General features: G+C 38.9%; 1 protein-coding gene across 10 annotated transcripts in view; it reads left to right on the plus strand.

The window, feature by feature from the left end:
- GALNT13 (polypeptide N-acetylgalactosaminyltransferase 13) overlaps positions 1-22,439 on the plus strand; it is a 919,989-nt gene that overhangs the window by 437,449 nt on the left and 460,101 nt on the right. For 2 of the 10 annotated variants that reach the window (XM_087435226.1, XM_087435219.1), the window contains exon 1: positions 8,677-9,027. The exons of 5 other annotated variants lie outside the window; for them this stretch is intronic. The gene's annotated coding sequence lies outside the window, so the exon portion shown is untranslated. Of the gene's footprint in view, positions 1-4,063; positions 4,159-8,676; positions 9,028-22,439 lie in introns of those variants that run through there. 3 more of the 10 variants (XM_087435221.1, XM_087435223.1, XM_087435228.1) reach the window with 3 other exon arrangements.

The following is a 22,439-nucleotide window of genomic DNA, read 5'->3' on the forward strand; positions in this document are numbered from 1 at the left end:
TAGTACAGTATTATTGACTATATTCATTATACCGTGCATTAGATTTCTATGGCTTATTTACTACTCATTATAAGTTCAGACCCTTAAACACCATCAATCTTATCCTCCCATCCCTCATCACCTGGTAACCACCATTTCACTCTGCTTTTTCACAGGTTTGACTTTTTTAGATTCCATCTGTAAGTGATACCATACAGTACTTGTCTTTCTCTGTCTAACTCATCTCACTTAGTATAGCACGTTCAACGTCCATGCATGTTGTCACTAATTGCAGGATATCTTCCTTTCTCATGGCTGAATAATATTCCATTGTGTATATATACCACATCCTTTTTATCCATTCATCTGTTGATGGACACTTAGGTTGTTTCCATATCTTGGCTATTGTGAATAATGCTGTGATAAACAGAGTGTGTATATATCTCGTTGTAATCCTGTTTTCATTTCCTTTGGGTATATACTCAGAAGTGGAATTGTTGGATCATATGGTAGATCTGTTTTGAATTTTTTGAGAAACCTCCATATTGTTTTTCACAGTAGTTGGACTAATTTACACTCCCCACAACAGTGTATGAAGGTTCCCTTTTTACCACATCCTTGACAGCACCTGTTGTCTCTTGTCTCCTTGATAGTTATGGTTAATAAACTTGATTGCTTTTATATGATACTAATGACTTTTCCAAGGCAATAGTACTTCAAAACATCACTACATACTCTACCCGAATATGTTTTCCTTAATACTGTCTATTTAGTTTAGAATCATGGGACCTATTGTTTAAATGTTCCATCATTTTTCTTGTTCTTAACAAGCTGCTAAGTTTTACTTCTACACTTGTCATTACTATACCTTACATTTGTGAAATGCTTTACACTTTTCAAAGGAACTATATAAATATAAAATATGTATATATACATATATTTGTGTGTGTGTGTGTGTGTGTGTGTGTGAGGAAGATCGGCCCTGAGCTAACATCTGCCAATCCTCCTCTTTCTTGCTGAGGAAGACTGGCCCTGGGCTAACATCCATACCCATCTTCCTCCACTTTATATGGACGCTGCCACAACATGGCTTGACAAGTGGTGCGTCAGTGTGTGCCCAGGATCCAAACCGGTGAACCCTGGGCCGCCGCAGCAGAGCATGCACACTTAACTGCTTGCGCCACTGGGCAGGCCCCTCAAATATGTATATATGATATAGTATATATATTTCATTTATATATCATAATATAATTATATTTCTGACAATGGATTATTATCCTTTCCAGACTAATGAAAGAAAAATCCTAATTACATGTTCTCTTTTTATATTTAATCTGTAGTATAATATGAACTTCTAATCTTTCAAAAAAAGTAAAATATATCTCTTTGTTTACTTAAGTTTCCTAAATTACAGTTAATTGTAGTCATCTTTTCCTACTAAATGATAGTCATTCTTCTGTCATTTAATGTTGAGACAATTGCCTCTTCACATACCTTTGGCAGCATAGGTGGATTTAAAGTGAAACAGATTCTCTCCTTTTTATCCAGACTCTAACTAGATATTTAAATAGAGTTCAGGACCAAAATTTGGGACACTCCACTTAATACTTTCCACTTCTCATTCCCTGTTAAACATTGAATAATTTTTGGGTTTGCCTGTTTAAAATTTTCTTGACCAGTACACATCATTTTTGTTTTGTCCACTGCTTAGCAGCATAAATAATTTACTTTGAGTGAGATGGCTGAAGAGGAAAACGTAATATGATTCTGGGAATATTTTTAAATACTTAAATTTAAAAATAGTGGCTTTGACACTCTTCATCCCTTATATCTGACTTACTCTAACTCTATAAGACAATAACTTTTACATTTGTGTGTTGATGGAGTAGAGAGCTACGGTAGCTATTTGTTGGCTAAAGGATTTTGTGGTTGTTACCTTAATATGCTTGAGTTGTGAGCAAAGCTTCAAACAACTAATTAGAACATTCTGGAAAATATGTCATTACAAGAAGGTGATATTTTAAATATAGCTTTAAAATATGAAAACAAAGTTTACCTGCTATGTAGTTATTTTTAATAAGCATTAATATTCAAATTTTAAATATAAATTATTAGATTCTTAGATGTGAAAATAGTTTTTACAACATAATGGATTATTCATGAGCTTTAATAAGCAAGTCAAACATTATTGACAGGATGATGCACTTTAGTATATATATTTAATAAATAAATGACTACTCATTTTGTGCTAGACATTGTACTCAGTCCTGGGAAGCAGTGATACAATCCCTGCTTTCCAGTGATTTACCTTCTAAGAAGGGATGTGTCCATACAGTATACATAAGTGGAAAACTCTTGAGATTGTCGATATTTAATTGCTTAATTCTTTGAATTCTGATAGCACTTAACATTTTACTTCATATTTGTCTTTAGATTTAATGGAGATACAGAGTGGTTAAGTGACAGCAAAACCACATTCCCTTAAGTGAATGCTAATGTTTTCCACATTGTCCTACTTTGTGCCCATTTACTTATCCCTGTCAATGTATGCTAAATCACAGCATAGTCAGGCTGGCTTGACCACAAAGTCGGTTGGGAGAGACTCATGTGTCACTCTCCGTGGTGCTGAAAGATCACCGTGGGCTGAAAATTAGTTGTTTCCCCTAATTCTTTGACACTAATTATTACTTCCCTACCAAGAATTCAAAACAAGGAGAGGATAAGCCTAGTGGGGAAAGGAAAGATAAAAGAAGAAAGTTTTACAGGAGAGGCTTAGCTATTGATTAACAGATGGTTGGATTAGTTTATTCATTTAACAAAAGTTTACTGTACAACAGGCACTGTGCTTGGAGTGAAGCTACAACTCCATCCGCCCCCACTGCCACCATATAAACCTATACTTTACCCCAACATATCTTACTGTACATTGTAGAAAACAAATATCAATCACACAAATATGGAAAAATGTAAATTTGCAACTGTGTTAGGTGCTAAGAAGGATACAGGGCTTTATGGATCGTGAGATAAACTAGAGCAAATATGAGCATATCAATGTGGAGCTTGGTTAAAGATTTATTACATTTCTTCACATTATTAATTTATTATTAGAAAATAATATATTGAAGATCTACTGAATTGTATGACTTCTAAATAAAAATCTTTAAAAATATTTTAATGAGATCTTGCCTCTATGAACTCAACTTTTTGATAACAGATTTTATACTTGAAATAGCTATAATATTTCTTGATCATGACATTTTAAATGATGATATAATAGTTGATCATCATCAAGGGTGAGAAAACTTGTTTGCACAAGTAGGTGAAAAATATTTTAAATATTTACCTTTTTTTTTTTTTTTTTTTTTTTTGCTGAGGAAGATTCACCCTGAGCTAACATCTGTGCCAATCTTCCTCTATTTTCTATGTGGGTCACCACCACACAGCGTAGCTGCCGATGAGTGGTGTAGGTCTGACACCAGAAACCAAATCTGGGCTGCTGAAGCAGAGCACACTGAACTTAACCACTAGGCTACAGGGCTGGCCCCAAACATTTACTTTTTTGACCAAACATTTATATCAGTTAAAATGGTATTTAAAGTATATCAGCTCTACATTAATAGTTGTGATTTTGAATTTTTGTGGATATAAAAGGATTTCAAATCTGTTCAAAATTTTTATCAGAAAATTCAAAATCACTATAAAACTTGAATTTTAAGAATTCCCAAGCATTATTAGAATAGCCAATCTGAGGCTGGCATGACTACCACAAAAATAGCAAATCAGCAACATATAGAACAGAATTATCTGATATTTACATTGCTAAAGCTTTAGATCATTAACTGGAGCTATGCTCATTAAAAGTTTCTGCCCAACCTCCTTGCTCCCCCACCTGCAATGGGCTATGCTTTGAACTGCATGCAATGTTCCTTAGCCTCTGGAAAAAAAATCCTCAAAGCATTTCCCAAGCCCTTGTCAGTGCTCTGCAGCTGAATGCTGAGTAGATGTCCAGAAATGGACACCTCTTTATCTCTGCACTTTCAGGAAGAATGGGACACACACACAGACTCCACTTGCTCAGACCATCCTCCGAAGAGCCCTGAATAAGTTTCTCATGACCAGAGGCTACCTGGCTGTGGACTCTGGCAACTTGAGGCCACCTTACTTGGCCACTCCTGATGGGTAAGGTAATCAATATATCATGGGATATATATATCTGTAAATCATTTGTGGCAGACTAGTTGGAAAGCTCAGCTCTTAGCCTGTTTCAATTTTCTTCTGAGAACTTATTACCACTGACATAAGTACATACTTGTTTATTTGTTTAGGATGTACCACAATAAAGTGTAGCATTCATGAAAAAACAGTCTTTGTCTTTTTGCTCACTGTTGTATTCCCAGTGCATGGTATAAGTATTCAATACATATGCATTGGATGGAGGACTAGACTCTAAGTTCCATGAGGGCTGTCTTTATTTGCTTCTTTATCTTCAGTACCTACCCTAGCGCTTAGCTCATTGTAGGTACTAAGGAGGTAAGCAGGGTCCAGGTTATAGAGGTCTTGTAGGACATGTTACGGATTTTAGACTAGCTCCTAAAAGCAACAAGAAACTACTGAAGTATTACAATTAGAAAGAAATATTATTAGATTTTCATTTTAGAATAAAATTTTTGCTTTCTGTTTCTCTTAACAGAGAAATTATTAGGCATCTCCATTTTCCTGCTCATCCAGTCTTTTTTTTTTTTTTTTTTTTAAAGATTTTATTTATTTATTTTTTCCCCCCAAAGCCCCAGTTGACAGTTGTACGCCATAGCTGCACAGCCTTCTAGTTGCTGTATGTGGGACTCGGCCTCAGGACAGACAGAGAAGTGGTGCCTCGGTGCGCGCCCGGGATCCGAACCCGGGCCACCACCATCGGAGCTCGCTCACTTAACCACCAAGCCACGGGGCCGGCCCTGCTCATCCAGTCTTAAACTCTCAAAATTATAAACACTTTTTCCCTTCTCATTCACCACTAATAATTTTCCCAAACCTGACAATTTAATTTCATCAAGATATATATATATATCTTGATAATATATGTGTATATATGTATTTTTAAACTTGAGGCCTTGATTGCCCACGGGATGGGCAATTGATTGTACCCACTAAACTCATATCTCTGTCTTTAGTATATTCTCCATCTAAGTCACTCTATGCTTTATAGCCAATTAATTGTACAATGTTGGTCATCCCATTTATTTAAAAAAATACTTGCAATAACTCCTCACTGATTAAAGATAAAGTCCTACTTTTTATTTCTATAAAAAAGTACGATATAAATTTTTATTACTTTTAAAACTCATTCACATAAATTATTGCATTTTATCTTCTTGTGAGAGAAGCAAAGATTGTTTCTCCTCTCATTTTTTCTTTTGTGAGGAAGATCAGCCCTGAGCTAATATCCGATGCCAATCCTCCTCTTTTTTGCTGAGGAAGATTGGCCCTGGGCTAACATCCATGTCCATCTTCCTCTACTTTATATGGGACACCCCCACAGCATGGCTTGATAAGTGGTGCATCAGTGCGCGCCAGGGATCTGAACCTGCGAACTCTGGGCCACTGAAGCTGAGTGCGCGCACTTAACCTCCGCATCACCGAGCAGGTCCCTCTCTTCTCCTTTTTTAAAAAATAAATTCAAACTTAAAAAATGTTGCAAAATTACTACAAATAATTACCATATACTCATCACCCAAACTTATCAACTATTAAAAGTTTGTCACATTTCCTTCATCATTCTCTCTCCAGGTATTTCTGAGCCATTGTAAATAAATTGCAGCCACTATGCCCTTTTTACTCCCAAATATTTTATTACAGTAATCACAGTAAATAATCAAAACTAGGACATTTAACATTGATGCAAAACTAATTGTAATTTAACATAAATAAAAGGGCTGTAGATCAGATATTATAGACTTTATTCATATTTTGCCAATTGTCCCAATGTCCTTTATAGACAATTTTTTTTCCAGTCCAGTATCCAATTCGCATTGCATTACACACCGCATTTAGTAGTCATGTCTCTTTAATCTCCTCCAGTCTGAAACAGTTCTTCAGCCTTTCTTTGATTTTCATCACAGTGATATTTTTGAAAAGTACAGACAAGATATTTTGTGGAGTTTCCCTCAATTTGGATTTGTTTTTTGCTCCCTCATGATTGCAGTCAATTATATATTTCTTGGAGCCTGGAATACTAAATGAATTATATTGTGTCCTTCTTAGCGCATCAAATCATGAGGCTCATGATGTCACCTTGTCCCATTATTGATGATTTTAACCTTGATCACTTAAGATGATGTCTACAAGATTTATTCACTATAAGGAATTGTTTATTCCCTTGTAATTAAGAAGAATCTATGGTAGACTACAAAAATGGCTTCAAGTGCTTCCAATTTGCATATGCATTCCTCTTTGCAATATGATTTTGCAGTTTCTCCCATCAGGATACGGAGTATATTCTTCACCCTTCGACTCTGGGCTTGGCCATGTAACTTCCTTGGGCTAACGGGACATTGGAAAATGTGTGTCTGCAGAACCTTGAAAGGTGCTCTACATTGGAGCTTGCACTCCATTGTTGCTTTCTGGAATCCTGCAACTACCACTACTCAAGAAGAAAGATCTAGCCTACTGAAGGATGATAGACAGAACAAAGATAAGCCATCCCAGCTGAGCCTCTTTCCCAATAAGCTTGCCAACCAGTAGACATGTGAGTGAGGCCATCCTAGACCACCCAATCCAGACTGAGCCAGCCAGAGCAGAAAACCACCCAGGTGACCCACAGAACCTTGAGAAATTATAGGTGTTTCTTCTTTTAAGCCACTAATTTTTGGGATGGTGTGTTACACGTTATACAGCAAAAGCTAATAATTCCCAGGGAGATTCTTTGGGACTACAGGAATACCTTGCTACACATATAACTTTTACTGACTAGTTTTATGATTCTTGCTTTAGTTAAATATTACTAGAAAGTTTGCAAAAAGTGGTATTTCTACCTTTTTTAGAGATGAAGAATGTAAGTATGGGGGCTTATATATCTTTTAAGGATGTATGACTAGTAAGTGGCTCTGCCAGCATTAGAACTCCAATGTTTTACCTGCTGGTCCATAGCTTTTCTCAGTATGCGATGCAGAGGTGAGTGATCTGATGACAGAACTGAAACTCACAAGAGCAAGCAACAGAAATTCTAGAGTGTCCTTGGTGTTATGAGTGGCACCTTGTGTCCTCAGAAGCACCTCTGGTAGATGCTCCATAATTGACAGTGGGGTGAGGGGGGCAAGAGGGTCAGAGTAGGAGGAAACATTAAATATAATTATTATCATATCAATTTAGATGATAATTGATTCACGAAAAGATAACCACTAGAAATTGCCTTCCATGAACATAATCAGGGATGTCACTGACATACTAGATTATAACTAGTCATACACGTTTGTAAAACATGGCTCAATATTTTTGAAGTAGCTATCATAACCTTTCCCAGTTTTGCCACATAAACTAAGAAGACAGAGCTAAGAACGTGAAGTGACACTGGGAGACGAGGAAAGGATCCCTATTTCCCCCCCTCTTACAAATAAGAAAACTGAGACTGAAGAAAGCCAAGGACCAAAACTAACCAAGGTCCAACACTGAATAAATGGCGAAGAAGGGACTTGAACTCAGCAATCCCAATTTCCTAGAAGAGTCCCTCCCAACGGCAGTGGGGGACAGGTTTCAAGTCTTCAGATGCTAATAATATCTGTCTTAAGTCTGTGCCTTGTGCCAGGCACTGTTCTAAAATCCTTACATATATTTTAACTCATTTAGTACCATCGACTTTCTGCTACTCTACACTAACTTAGAAATGACTGCGCATTAACTTTACTTTTAAATGCAAGCATTCAGGTACTTCAATGTGTGTGTGTGTGTTGAAGACCTGTCTTCCTGACTGAAAAAGGAATTCAAAGCCCCACTTTTTTCTTTACCCCTCTCTAAAAATTTTAAGAGCACAAGGAAGCGCTTTGAGTTCCCAGTTTTCTTACAGTGCTTTCGGTGGCAGCAGCTGTCGCTAACCAGAACACTAGGATACTGCAGGGTGTATGAATTGTAATGCACAAGAGGCCAAACTCTTGTCTGTCCTTTCTGCTTCAGGGCGCAAAACCTCAAGTTCCCCGCAGCATCTCTCCATTGCAGAGCAGACGGCGGGGGTGGGGTTCCAGAGCTTTCCCCGAAGGCAGTCCCCGACCCCCCAGCGCCTCTCTAAGGGTCTCGCTGGTGCATTGGGCGAACATGGTCTATCCAAGCCCGCTTTCGCACCACGGGGCCCCTGGGAGGCCAGGGGTCGCGAGGCGCTCTCGGGGTAGAGGAGCCGACCCCACGGTTCCTCTTGGGGGCCGTGCCTGCCAAGTATCGCGGGACTTGTGCACATCGCTGGAGCGGCAGCTCCAGGAGCAGCTGGAGAGCGCTCGGTGCGCACCGCCCCAGCCCGGGGAGGAGCGGGAGCGGGAGGGAGGAGGGCTGGGGGGTTGCTGGTTACGTAAATGATACCAGCCCAGTGAGAGGCCTCCAGGCTGGGGCTACGGGAGGGGGAGGGACCGCGCGAGGAGGAGGGGCTGGAAGGGAGCGGGCTGGGGTGGGAGGGGGGAGGGGGCGAAGTGACCAGGCGGCGGCGGTGGCGGCTCTGCTGAGGTGACAATGTGCTAGGAGCCCTCGGTTGGTCTCCCGCGCCTCCTCGGCCTCGGCGCCCGCTCTCGCGGAGCCCACGAGCCCGCCGCTGCGCTATGAGGGCGCCTCTCTGGGGCTGGCCGAGGCCGGAGCCGGCTCGCTCTGCTCGCGGGCAAGTGTGAGCAGAGAGGCGCGGGCGGGAGCCGGGGCTGCGCGCGGCGCTCGCGGGCCGGCGCGGGTTCCAGGTGAGCGCGGGCTCGGCGCGCCCGGCACTCGGCGCTGCCGGCCGGCGCCTGCCGGGCTGGGTCGGAGGCTGAAGTCCGCGCGCGGACCGCCGTTCCCTCTTCGCGGGATCCTTGGCCACGATAGCAGGTCTCCGTCTCTCTCTTGCTCTCCCTCTCTTACTCGTAATTGTCTGGGTGAGTCCACTCTGGGCGGCCAGTGTGCCCGGGTGGGCGCTGCAAAGTCCTGCAGCGAGTGGCAGGGCGCGGAGCCGAGCGCCCCGGGCCGGTCCCAGGGCAGGGGCGCCGTTGGTTCCGGCGAGGCGGCCTCCCGGGCGCTCGGAGCGCGCTCGCCTGCTGCTGCAGGTGCGCAGGGAGGACCGCGAGGCGCGGAACTTTCTGCCGCCTCCCGCCCTCTACCCCGCTTTCTCCGCTACCCGGCGGAGCTGGGGGGCGCTGGCCACCCTCTGCGCCCCGGTGGCTCTCGGCGGCGGAGGCGGCTCGGCCTGCCCGCCCCGGCAACTTTTTCCCACCGGCTGCGGGCGGTGGGGGGCTGCAGTGCGCGGGCGCTTTACAGGGCTGAAACCCGGGACGCTCAGGGTCTTGGTGTCTTCCTCGACGGTTACCTTCCTCTCTGCCTTCCTTTGCCTCTCTCTTTGAGTGTCCCTCTGCCTCTCATTCTCTCAGTGAAGTCTCTGACTCAGTTTCTTTCTCTGACTCTCTCTCTGGCTCCCCTCACCCCCTCCGGGTCTCCCTGTTTCTCTTTCATCCTCTTTATCCCTGTCTTTCTTGGGATGTCTCTGTGTCCCTGTTATTCTATATCTTCCGCTTGCCTCTCCGTCTTGCCGTATTTTCTCTCTCTGTTTCTGCCTCTCGCCTATCTCTGTCTTCCTCTCTCATCTTTCCAGCCTCGTCCTTCAGACCACCAGCTCCCAGATCCCGAGGCGCCTTGGCCGGGGGAGCACACCCCGGCCCACCGTCTGGGCACCTCCAGGTACAGAGATCTCCCTGCTAGGGCCAGAGGGGACGCGGGGATGGAGGCAGCCTGCCCTTGTCTGAATGAGGCGCTCAAGGGCCAGCCTCCCCTTCCTGGGTACGAGGGCGCTGCGCTGCCGCGAACCCGAGCGCACGGAGGCGGCTGGTCTGGACAGCTAAAACTGTGGGCGCTCCTCCCCTTACCCGGTTTTTAGACTACCGATCAGTTGAATTTCCAGAGTCTACATCTCTAGCCTTTACAGGCAGCCACAGGAGAAGAAACAGTGGGCAGACAAACACAGAAGCTTCGGGATCCAGGAAAAACTAACCTCAAAAGGGTGGGAGGTTTCGTGAGGCAAAGGTTTTGCTAGCGGAAGAGAGGAGCGCTGGGGACTGTCTGCTTTAAACTGCCGTAACGCTCAATCCTTGAGCGGTTTCCTTGGGAGAGAGATCGCGGTCACTCTTCCCAAAAACACAGCGTAGAGACTTTATTTGCAGGGCTAAAGACAATTGGCCGCCCAAGCCCCCTGAAATTTCAGGTTTCCTTGGGGCCCGTCGATCTTTAGCTTTATATGAAGGCAGCCTTTGCTCAGTGTTGCTTGCTCCCCCCGCCCCCCATCGTGTGTGTATGTGTGTGTGTGTGTGTGTGTGTGTGTGTGTGTGTTTGCGTTCATGTCCTCTAGTGTTAAAGAGACCTGCTGGTTTGAGAATATTGAAAAGTAAGGTCAACCTACTGGTGACTTACTTTGGACCTCTCACCTTCCCGGATCATTCTCCTTGCCTTTGCCCATCTGCTTTTCCTCATCTTGCCTTTTCCCTGATCTCTACAAACTCCTCCTCTCCTGCAGAATTAGAACCTTAATACTGAAACCCTGTTCGAGTGACTTTACAGATGGATAGATTTGAAGAATTTTCATAGCCTAAGGCACGATTTGAACATGAGAAACCTGCATTTCTCTGCAGTTTGCCACAAACCAGGATTTCACATCTCTTGCTTATGCCCCTGCCCACCTTCAACTTCATTGAGAATTTTCCCTGCTGCTCCTGCTTGTTTAAATAAATGCTTTTAATTCAGCATTTCTGTGATGCTCATCCCATTCCAGGGCTTAAGCTGCTTGCTTAAGTGGAGACACTGTGTCTCAGATCAGGTTTGGGGAGGAAGAAAAGAAAGCTTTTCCAAAGGAAGTAACAGCGCTGCTGGTGTAGATTAATTCTGGATCCGAGTCCAGAGAGGGACCAGATGCTGTCCCAGATATGCAGATCCTAGTGCAGTGTGTGAAAACTAGTAAATGCTTAAAAAAAGCTTGTTGGTTGATTGATTAACATGCAGCTAGTTAGAGGCTTTGAAGTCACCAGCTATGCTAATAAGCCTACATATAAGAAGTTGACTTCTGCCTCCTTTTTTTCTGTTTCATTTAGTCTTTTATGAATGGGAATTGAGGACTAGTAGAAGGGATGTTGAAACATGAGTCCTCTGTGTCTTTTTAGCTCCTTCACTGCTTGGATTTGCCCCTCTCTGCAAGTCTTTAACTTGGCTGATGTTCTTTAACAGTCACTGCAGAATTGGAGAAATGAGTTTAGAGGCTCTGATGGGTGGCATCTCTCAACCTTCCCACCTGAAAGTAAACAGACATGATGTCATTTGTGGGGGAATACTTTCGTGTGGTTTTTAACAAGTGAAAAATTCTCTCTTTTAATATAAAGAACAGATGTATTAGCTTAAAATATTTGGAGGCTATAAATTGATCTGCAAATTGAATCACTTACCTTAAATAATTTATAGGTTGCCTTACTGCTTCAAGTATATATGAGAGATGTGATACTACATGCGTATGAGGATTTGCCAAAGTACCTGGAAATGTAATGCCTCCTGATACAAGTATTAGGAATCCCTGGGCTGCAGTATTGCTTTTTTGATGATATGGTAGTCACCTCTTAAAACAGTTGGGGATTTACCATGAGTATTGTTCAGGACCAGGTTCAAGGCAATGTTGCTTTAAAAATATGACTTACAAATCATCTGATACTCGACCCAATTTTTGTATTTAAAAACAGCAAGACATAGTGAAGGTGGAAATACTGATATTGGTTAAGTTTTGATTTCTCACTGATAAGAATATTGAGACACATTTAACTTGTTAACTTAATGTGCATTGATTTCAGGTTAAACAGTTATGTCAGAGTGAAATACATTTCCATTTTGCCAACTGGATTTTTGGAAGTGGTAGTTGTCACAGGAACATTTCCACGTAATAGATTGTGCAACTTTTTAAAACCTTGGCATTTTAGGAAGAGGGTGAGAGAACAAGCAATAAATGAGTATTTTTATTCTTTCTGGTTGGGCAAGTGAAGAGAATATTGGTATTTCTGAATAACAAGAAAAGTAAAGAAAATGATTGAGAGTAAAGTATGAATGAAGTCCCACCATGTGAAATAAATAACAACACTTCTCTAAGTATTCATTGCGTTTATGAAAACAAACAGTTCCTATAGTTTTGTCTTTTAACTAATTTGCCTTATTAGACATCATATTCTCAAGAGGTACTTTTTGCAATAAACAATACATTCTTGACTGTGACTTTTAATACATCACCTTCTTGGGTTTTTATTGCAATCAGTAGTAGGAACATGTAGACATCTTGAATCTAATGAGATTTAACAGGATCACTGCTTTGAAGTCTGAGTGACCATATGCCTAATTATCAAGGAATTTTAACTAGGCTGTGGTTCTAACGCCTTCCTTCTATCCTTGTCATCAGAATAAACACATTATTCTGAAATATCAGATCAAGACTTAAGTATATATACTTATATTGACTTTGACAATCTATTTGATGACATTTCTTAATATCACTCCCCCGGCCCCTCATCACACACACACACACACACACACACACACTAAGCATATATTTGAACACATAAATCACATTTAAAGATCTGGAACTATCTGCTTTGATAAACCATTTATTATTCTAACAGATTAAACTTTTATTTAAAATTTCTATCTTAAAGCACATTGTTTAATTAAGGACTTCTGCCATTCAATTACAGGCATACATGTTTTTGAAGAGTCAAGCTTTCAATTTTGAAATTTAATACTTAGAGAATTCCAAGAAATTTGTGAAAATGAATACACACATGAATTCAGTAGTAGTTGGACATCCACTTGGGGCATTAGAAGCAATTATCTTTGGGAGCAAAGTATAAATCAGACTTTATTCACTTGATACTTATTTCTCCTTGATTCAGATTTAGACCTATGTATATGTTTTTGGTGTAGTATATTTATAATAACATATTTAATTGATCTTAGCTTGATTACCAAGAAATAATTTCAGGTGACTAAAGACATCTGTGTGATTAATGTATGTTCTGATGTCCCTTATAAATGCATTAACTAAAATTCATTTTTAGCTATGAGTTTTCCAATTTTGTTTTCTTAGCATATCTCAGGATCTATTTATGTAAGCTGAAATTCTTAATTTTTAAAAGTTATCAGAAGAGATTGTTAAGTGATTTCTGGGGCTTAATATTTTAAATGTAAGTTACAGTAGGGAGACATGCGTTTCCTCTAAGGACCCAACTTCACTCAAATGTCCACGTAATTATTGTCGTAAGGAACTATCAGGTTCTGTCTTAATGTTTACTCTGCTATAATTGTCCACTCTTCACAATAGACCTAAAGCAAGATGCAAAATAGCAGGTGTTAATAGTTGTTTCATATTAATGATTAATCCTCCCAACTATAACTTGAGAGGGATGTGGGGAAAGTAGTGCCTGTTACCATCACAGAAAAGAACATATTTGTGATCATATTTTCTGCTTTGTGAGAAAATTAAACACACTCTCCGTATGAAGTATTCAGACTTCTTTTGTATTTTTTTTTAGAAGTACTAACTGTTCAGATGGATGAGAACTGTCCAAGATATATCATATCAGGGTTTTAACACTATGTGGAATTAATTAAGACTCTGTTTGATGCATTAAACTACATTGAATTGTCACTTAAATCTTATTTAAGCTCTTGTAGAACATTATAGGAGGAGTATGATTAAACTGTTGGTTGGCAGGTGAACATAATGCATGTGCTGAGTAGCCACTGTAAACAGAAGGAAGAATTTGAAGCATAGCCTGCACATTCAAAATCATCCAAATTACACCTCAGAGATAGTAGTAAATGTCAACTTAGTCTCTTACCTCATATTGATTGCCTTGATATTATAAGCACAGCATCTCTTTTTTTGTTAAAGAGTGGATTTTGACATATGGGGAGAATTATCTTCCTGTAGATCAGAAGCATAATAACTGACTTAATTTACTCTTGATATTTTTATTATATAATTAGTTTCAGATGGAGGGGATGAGATTTATATGACTATCAAGACCCCCATGCAATACTACTGTTAGTCTAATGGAAAAAAGTGGGAAAAAATATTTGGAAACAAACATACATGAAGGTGTAGCCATTTCAGTTTATTTATGAGGTAGTTAAAAATGGTGAATTGCGTTAGAAATTGATAAAATAACTAAAATTTATTGGCTACTTACTTTGTACTTGTACTGTGGGTAAGTAAAAGTCTGACAGGTCTTACCACATTTTATCCTCATAACTATATGAGTAATAAGTAGTATTCCTATCCCCATTGTATAAATGAGGACTCACTCGCTCCAAATCACACAGCTAATATGTATTAGGACCAGGGATCACATCAGTTTTTTCTGTCTCTGAAGCCAATGCTGTAATAGTTCTCAGTCTGACATTTTCACTGACTAATAAAATTAAAAAAAAAAATGAATGCCAGCCTCCATGTGAATGTTTTCTTTTGTACAGTAAGAATAATTTAAAAAGTCTACTTATATCACCATCATTTTATAAAAGAGTTGACTCTTTTTTGTTGTATTTTTTGAGGAAGATTAGCCCTAAGCTAACATCCGTTGCCAGTCCTCCTCTTTTTGCTGAGAAAGATTGGTCCTGGGCTAACGTCCGTGCCTATCTTTCTCTACTTTCTATGGGACGCCGCCACAGTATGGCTTGACAAGCAGTGAGTTGTTCTGTGCTTGGGATCCGAACCTGTGAACCCTGGGCCATAGGAGCGGAGCGTGCAAACTTAACTGCTACACTACCAGAGTGGCCCCAAGAGTGGGCATTTTAACACCAACTAAGATGGCAGAGCTGAATCTCAAAATACAGTTCTTAAAATAAATTTAGATTCCTGTGCATTTTTCTACATTGCACTTATTTTTCTAATTTAGCAAAGACTGATGAAAATTTCACCACAGTCTGGTAATTTATTTCACTACATTCTGTGGACTGTGCTTGGGAAGCCTTCTTAGTCTGAACCACTATAATGTACTGCCTACCCCACAGACCCTGTGCACCCACACAGCACAGGCCAGCATGGTCATCATATCCATGACTTAATGAGACATAGCACTTACAGCTATTCCATTCTCTTTCTAGTTGCAAGTCTGGGCAATAAAATTTTGACCTAGGAAAGATGCTAGCAATTGCTCTAGCCTCAGTTCACTGAGTCAGTGTTTGCTGAAAGGATTAGAGGATTGGAGATGACTTGTTCCTTTGTGGTAGTTAACCACAAATCACTGTCACTAAGATGGTGCCAATCTGTGTCCTTGGACAAGGAAATAGTGCTGAGCATGTCCTTCGTAAGAACTTATTCCTCTGTCTTTCCCCCTAACCAGCGGTCTCAACCTTTAGGGATCAGTTTGCTCCTTTTTTTACTTCTTTGTTTGCCTGGGTGGGGACAAAGCAGTGTTGCTTTAGGTAAGAAAGAAAATATCACAGCTAAACTTCTAACTGCTTTTGTAAAACTGACTGATGCTATTAAATCCCGAGTTGCTTTGGATAGTGACTATTGTGGTCATCGAGGAGGAAAAGAATGCTGATGGGGTATGTGAAATGTAGCAAAATTGACCTAAGGCATTGTTTAGTGTCATTGCTAACAAACCAGTTTGTAAATCGGAATTACCTAAAGAGGTTTTTAGTTTTATTCGTTTGTGTTTGTTTTAATGTAGGTTGTCAGGTCCCACTGATACAAATTCTCATTTGCCTGGGAGGGTCCACAGAATCTATCTTTATAAACATTTTTCTCGATGATTCTGATGTCCAGTGAGGTTTCAAGCAATTGATCTACTTCTGGTACATCATTTTTCAAATTTATTAATTTTTATTTATTTAACAAAGTATAGAGGTTACTATGTTCTGGACACTGTTCTAAGTGCTTTACAGATATTAATTCATTTAATCATAACAACTTCCAAAAGTAGGTTTTATTAGTACCTTCATTTTACAGACGAAGAAATTGAGACACAAAAGGTTAAGTAATTTGTCCAGAGTAAGCTGATAAGTGGCAGGGCAAGGACTATGCTATTTTGATGAAATGATTAAAATGACCTGCTTTAAGTCACAAATCTTGAAGTAGCAGAATTGAAAATGGAACCTGGATTTCTATGTCTTGTTTTCTATTTAAGTTTTACCTTTAAAAGTGAAGATAGAAAATCTGACCATCAAACTCAGGTTTCTCGAGTAGGAAAGAAAATGTTTGCTTTTTAGAAGTCATAGCACCAGATTCAGAAAGAAAGTTACTGTGAAGGGGACAGTAAATGTGGAAAAATCAGAGTGGTTTTCTTGAAGCAGATTCATTGTTGTCTCTACTTACATGAAGACCCCCCGAACCCCCCAAAAAGAAAATAAAAGACGTAAGAAATTAACACATAATGATGCAGCCAGGAAGAAAACAATTTTAAAATCCATAACTAAATAAGATTTCTATAGATAGACTTCCATCCCTAACTAAGATCTACATCTCTAACTAATCTAATAAGAAATAGCTTATTTTCCTGCAATACTGTTGATAATTATTTAAATTACATTAGGAAATATTCATATTTATGAAAGGATTGGGGAAATCCTACTGAAATTTCTGGATTTTTTTCTCTCAAGTATTTTTTTTGTTAGCTTTTTATATCATGGAATATTTATACTAATTTGTAATCACTGGTAATCTGTAAGAACTGATGTATTAATTTTTGGTGAGGTACATTTTCTCCTTACTTCTGGTCTTACTTCTTGGTTGATTTTCAGCAACTTTCTGTTACTTAATGCGCTAAGACAGTGTTTTAATATGACTTTTGTTTAGTCTTCTTAAAAAAATAAATATTATTTTAGACTGACTGATACTTGATTAGATTATATTAATTATTTGAATTAGATATACCCAATAATGAGTCACTCCACCTGTCTGGCTTGTTAAAGAAATAAAAATCTGCACTTAAAAACAGTGATGTTTTCAGATTCTGTAAATGAAGTCAGGGTGTATGGGATTACTGACTAGCCTAGTTTCAAAACTCAGTACAGTCTTTTCTCTTTTCCTCATAGCAAATTCCACCTCTTTTTCTGAATCCTCAAGGTTCATATTTCTTTGATTCTCTTGATAGTTCAATCTCAAATGGGACTATACATCACTTGTCCTGAAAAATATTAGAAACCAGCCTGTCCCTGATAATGGTTCAGATTTTAGCCATATCCTATAGATTTTCAGTGTACCTGTGTATTTTCTTTTTAAGTAAATGCTGTGTTTATCATTTCTAAATAGTCTTTTTCTTCTGTGTATTTTCCTTGCCTCTTCCTTCCTTTCTTCCTTCATGGTGCTCTCTACTTTAAATTGTCACTCTTCTATGGCTTAATCAATCCTCATGTAGCAGGACTGGACTATCTATTAGTGCTTTTGATTCTGTAAAAAAAAAAAGTAAATAATCAAGAGCTTCTGTTCATCATTTAGTCTGTGAGTAGGTAAGAGACAGATGCACTAGCTCTTGCATCTGGGTCATTTAGCGGGAGGCTAAGGATGCTAAATTCGCATCTCATTACCTTTGTCTACTTTTAGAATTGTGTACTTGGGCCCTGTGGTCAATTGGCAGTTGGCAGGCCCATGGCTCCAAGGGAATGCTGTGTTATTTGAGGGGATGCCAATTTCAGTTGCCACATAGTTCTCACATTCCTTGGTCAGATTTTCGTTACAAAAAATCCAATATATGTTTCATTATTAGCTCTGAGTTATTGATTTCATGTCAAAAATTCATTGTGATATTAATTGATAGATTGTGATGAACAATTGTAAAATTTTATATTCTGTGGCTGCAACTCCCTGACTTGGGGATAAGATTTCTTCTATTTGGTAAACCTAGAGCAGACATCTTGTCAGAGACTTTTTAAAAGAGTTTTATTGTTGTGCACTAAGTTGAGATGAATTGTAGGTAATTGGATGGTGCAGCTGAATTAACACATTGAATTGCTAGCTATAAGACACTTCATTTGCTGTTGCAGACAACAATAGGGCCATTTTGCTTCTACAATGCACAAATTCTTATTATCTATATAGAATTCTAATTCAAGTGGGATAACATGTATGCATCATTTCCATTTCTTTTGTAAGGAAAAATAACCTCCACTAATGTAAGATATTTGCAACTATCTCATTAAATAATTTTGAACTTCAATAAATGCTTTTTTTTGAGAATGTTAATCAGTTATCTCATTCCCTACAAAAATGACAGATTATAAGGCAATTCAGAAACATGAAATTAGTAGTATTACTTTTATCCTGTGTACCTTAAAATCTTCATGGATGTGCAATTTGTATTTATTTCAACAGGGAGCCTTGTTTGAATCATTCTGAACAGCATTGTGCCATCGTGACTATGGCAATATGCAACAGTGTAATAATTTTGTTTGTTCTTGATTCATTCATTCTCATTCCTTCCTTCTCAGTTCATTTTAGGAATTGCTTTTAAACAGGCGAGTAGCCACTTTAAGGGGAAGGATTGGGACATACCTTTATCTTAACCTCCTCCTGAAACCTCATTACTTTAAGCATTAAATTAAGGGGTTAAAAAGATATCAAACTGTTAAAAATTGGATGGCATGAAGCAAGGCAGAGGAAACTGACTAAGTATGGGGGAGTAGCCTGAAGTTGAGGAAGGAGCCACTCTGTCCTGAACAAGCCTCCAAGGGCTTGAGGCTCCATAATGCCGAGAAACATAGAGGGCAGAAGAGAGACACTGGGCTGGAACAAAATAATCAACACATACAGATGGAATAGCCAGCCTTCCATTCACCAGTTCTACTTCCTATGAAAACATTCTTACAGCAAGTTTTTCTCACTACCCCTCTCACCATCCCCTGTTAATACATACTAATGGAATTACATGCACTGTTGAGGGACAATAAGGCCAACTCGGGATACATCTTAGAACCGTAGAAAAAAGTCCCTTTTATTTTGGCACTTAGGGCCTTTAGGCCTAATGATGAGCAACTTGCTGACCCTAAAGCAAAGTCTTCTAATCAACAAGACCCACTGAAATACAAAGGGCTCAGCATTTCTGTTCCTTCGTTCTTAAATATAAAACAGCAACTAAGGATCACCAGACATTTAAGAAATAATGTAAGAAAAAATATTAAGAAAAGTCTGCAACATGCAAAAGAGAGACCAAGATAATTGAAAACCAATAACAATAAAATCATCTTTCAGGGAACAGATAATTAAAAGATCATAAAAGGGACAAAAACATTAGAATCCTTGAAGAGATTGAAGAAAATATTGCATTCATAAAACAAGGGGATGATATGGAAAAGATAATAAATGAACAGGAAAAACTGTTGGAAATTAAAGATTTTCAAATCAATAGTTTAAGGGAAGATTTGTAATTTCAGATAGAGAAAATATCTCCACGATGCAAAAAAAAAAGGAAAATGTACGAGTCACAGTGAATCTCCTTAAAGTGTGACTTCCTGCTAACTGGAGTGATGTAAGAAAACAAAAAATATAGTTAGAACAAATATTAAAGAATTAATCAGATAATTCTCGAATTTCTGAAGGAAGGTGATTTGCAACTCAAAATTCCGTATCCACTCAAAATATCATCAAGTGCGAGGGTAGGATAAAGATATTTTCCTCAGATAGGTTACCTTTCTTACAAAATTACTTGAGGTCGAACCCCAGCAAAGTGTAATTTAAAGAAAAAGACATGGCATGATACCTATGAGGTAGTCCTACAAGGCAAACAGTTCTTATTGCTTCAGTCTGATGTATGGTTAGTGTTAAAAAAATGGAGGGCTTAGGCTGGTGGGAGGCTCTGGGACAAAAAGGGGACATTGTACAGCATTTACTGTTCAACAAATATTTGAAAACATAAAGAAAAATAGTGCAAGGTAAAAAGGTAGAAATTGCAGGAAAAACAAAAGAATATGCAAGAAAGGAAAGTAATTGTAGAACTTTAGTTGGCCCTGAAATGAACAGTATTTTATGTTAATTAAATATAAATGGTATTTACTGATTTTCAACTTTTAGTATCAATCTTTAGATAAAATGTGGAAGATAACCATGACTGTAGAACAGAATGCAAATATTATTAACAATGCCAATGTCGCAGTAAATATGCAGGTGGTAGAGGGTGGGAGTTAGGTATGGGGGTTGGAGAAAGCAGAAGGAAAGGGTAGGAACTGGAAGATTAGCATATTACAAAATGGGGTCAAGAGATAGTGTCTATAGTTGATACAAGAAATAGCGGTGATGATATATTCCTTAAAGTTACAAAGATAACCAAGAAGAGGAATGATGACTATATTAAGAGGAAAAATATGGAGTAGGGTGTGTGGCAAGTAAGATAATTTAGATAATGTCTGAAATACTCTGGGTCCATTTGTTTGGTCTAAGTATGCTTTAATTTGATTTTTTAAAAATGTGGTTGCTTTTAGGTGGGTATGTACTCTCCAGATTTCCTCAGATTCCACTCACTCTGTTGAATCACTCTGGTCCATAAAGACATTTGAATTTAAGGCTTCTATTGTTGAGCTAATAAACAAAGTGATTTCCCCTGGGGAGAGGAACTGGTTGGGGCTGGAGGAGGGAGCTACACTATGTAAAGAAATAGAAATACTTGGGACATTTGTCGGTAAACACAGCAGCGGTGATGGCCTACAGTATTGTAAAGATCATGGGGCTAAGAGGAGAGAATTGGATTGTAGACCCGATAAAGCCATTTATAAATTCTGTAGCATGTCCTTTAAGTTCTCTGGATCTCAGTTTGCTCATCTTTAAAGTGAGGCAACTGGTATAAGAAGTATCTAGTGTCACTCCATATTCTAGAGTTTCTTTTATGAAGAAGATAGGCCTATTATTTTCTTTGAGGGTGAAATGAACTATAATTTGTCTAGGTATGATAGATCTCAAGACTGACTCAGGTTTCTGACTTGCTCTAGCTCTTTATTGAATAAAGGTGTTAATTGCCTTTTTAACAAAGGTCCTCATTCTCCTTTAAGTTTATTTCTTTACCTTGTGTCTAACTGAATTGACCACTCAAATCAGAATCATGCATCTTTAGTTTTATTAATCTGTAATAGTCACTTCCCAAATAGGGTTGTTTTGATAGAATTTTTTCATTATTCAAGACCTTATTTTCTTATAATTTAAAAATATATAACATTTTTTTGCTGATGTAAAAATGCAAAGCATTACCAAATAGTTCTTTAAAAGATCCTGTCTCCATTCTTCCTCTGTTGTCCTGAACATTTTAATACACTAAACAATAATTTTAAACAACATTTTGTAGTGGTTTCCAGACAGAGATGGTAAATTTTGTAGTCCTTTGTGTTATTAAATTGTACCAGTTACTGTGATTGCCTGATGTGTCTGCAGATTCACAGAAGAACTGATAGATGAAAGATGGCCATTTCAACATTACACAGATGTGAAGATATTGCCATCTTAGATCGGCAGCTGCTCTTGAAGTTCTCACTGCTTCTTATTGTTTGGGCTAACACTTTAATTTTGTAGCTAATCACAAATAGTTGCTTTAAAGGTGCTAGCTATTGCTAATGAATGTGAGAACACAGATGGGTCTCACAAGAAATTTCTAACCTGCTGGTTGTTGGAAGAATTTGTGTGTGTGTGTGTGTGTGTGTGTGTGCTTTAGCATCTTTTAACTGTGAACATCAATTCAGCAAACCAAAAGAAAATTGTAGTAGCCTTTTATAGATAGATAGAAATAAAGAGACTGAGAAAGAGAGAGAGAAAGAAGAATGAGGAAGTTTCCTAGTTTTCCCCCATAGCTTGGGACGTGTGTAACACAAAAAGGTATTGTGGAAAATTGAGAACAAAAATTACTTTTAATTGATATGTTACAATCTAGTATTTTTATGATATGGAAGGATAGGGGGTTCTGAAATGAGAAAAAACAAATTAACAATGAGGCATTCTTTCAAGTTGTGAATATCTGGTTTCTGTTGACAGATTACAGTCTCTCTTGGGTCACCTTCTTTTACCACTTTCTGAGTGATCTGGGTTTTAGACAGTGACGTGGGGACAATGAAAGCTGCTTTGTCTGTTATCTCACCTGGTTTGATGAATCAAGGGTCCATTACATTTCCTGTTAAAGGTGAAATTCTTGGGAATTAATTAGAACCTTTAGCATATAAATTACCCCCTGATTCTAAGATAAGAAAATGCAGACACTCAAGTTTGGAGGAGGCAATGGAACATGGTTGTGTTAAAGACACAAGTTTAAGACTGA

This window comes from Ceratotherium simum, chromosome 9 (assembly GCF_057802395.1).
Source record: "Ceratotherium simum simum isolate JZ-2026a chromosome 9, ASM5780239v1, whole genome shotgun sequence".
In the NCBI taxonomy this organism is placed as follows: Eukaryota; Metazoa; Chordata; class Mammalia; order Perissodactyla; family Rhinocerotidae; genus Ceratotherium; species Ceratotherium simum.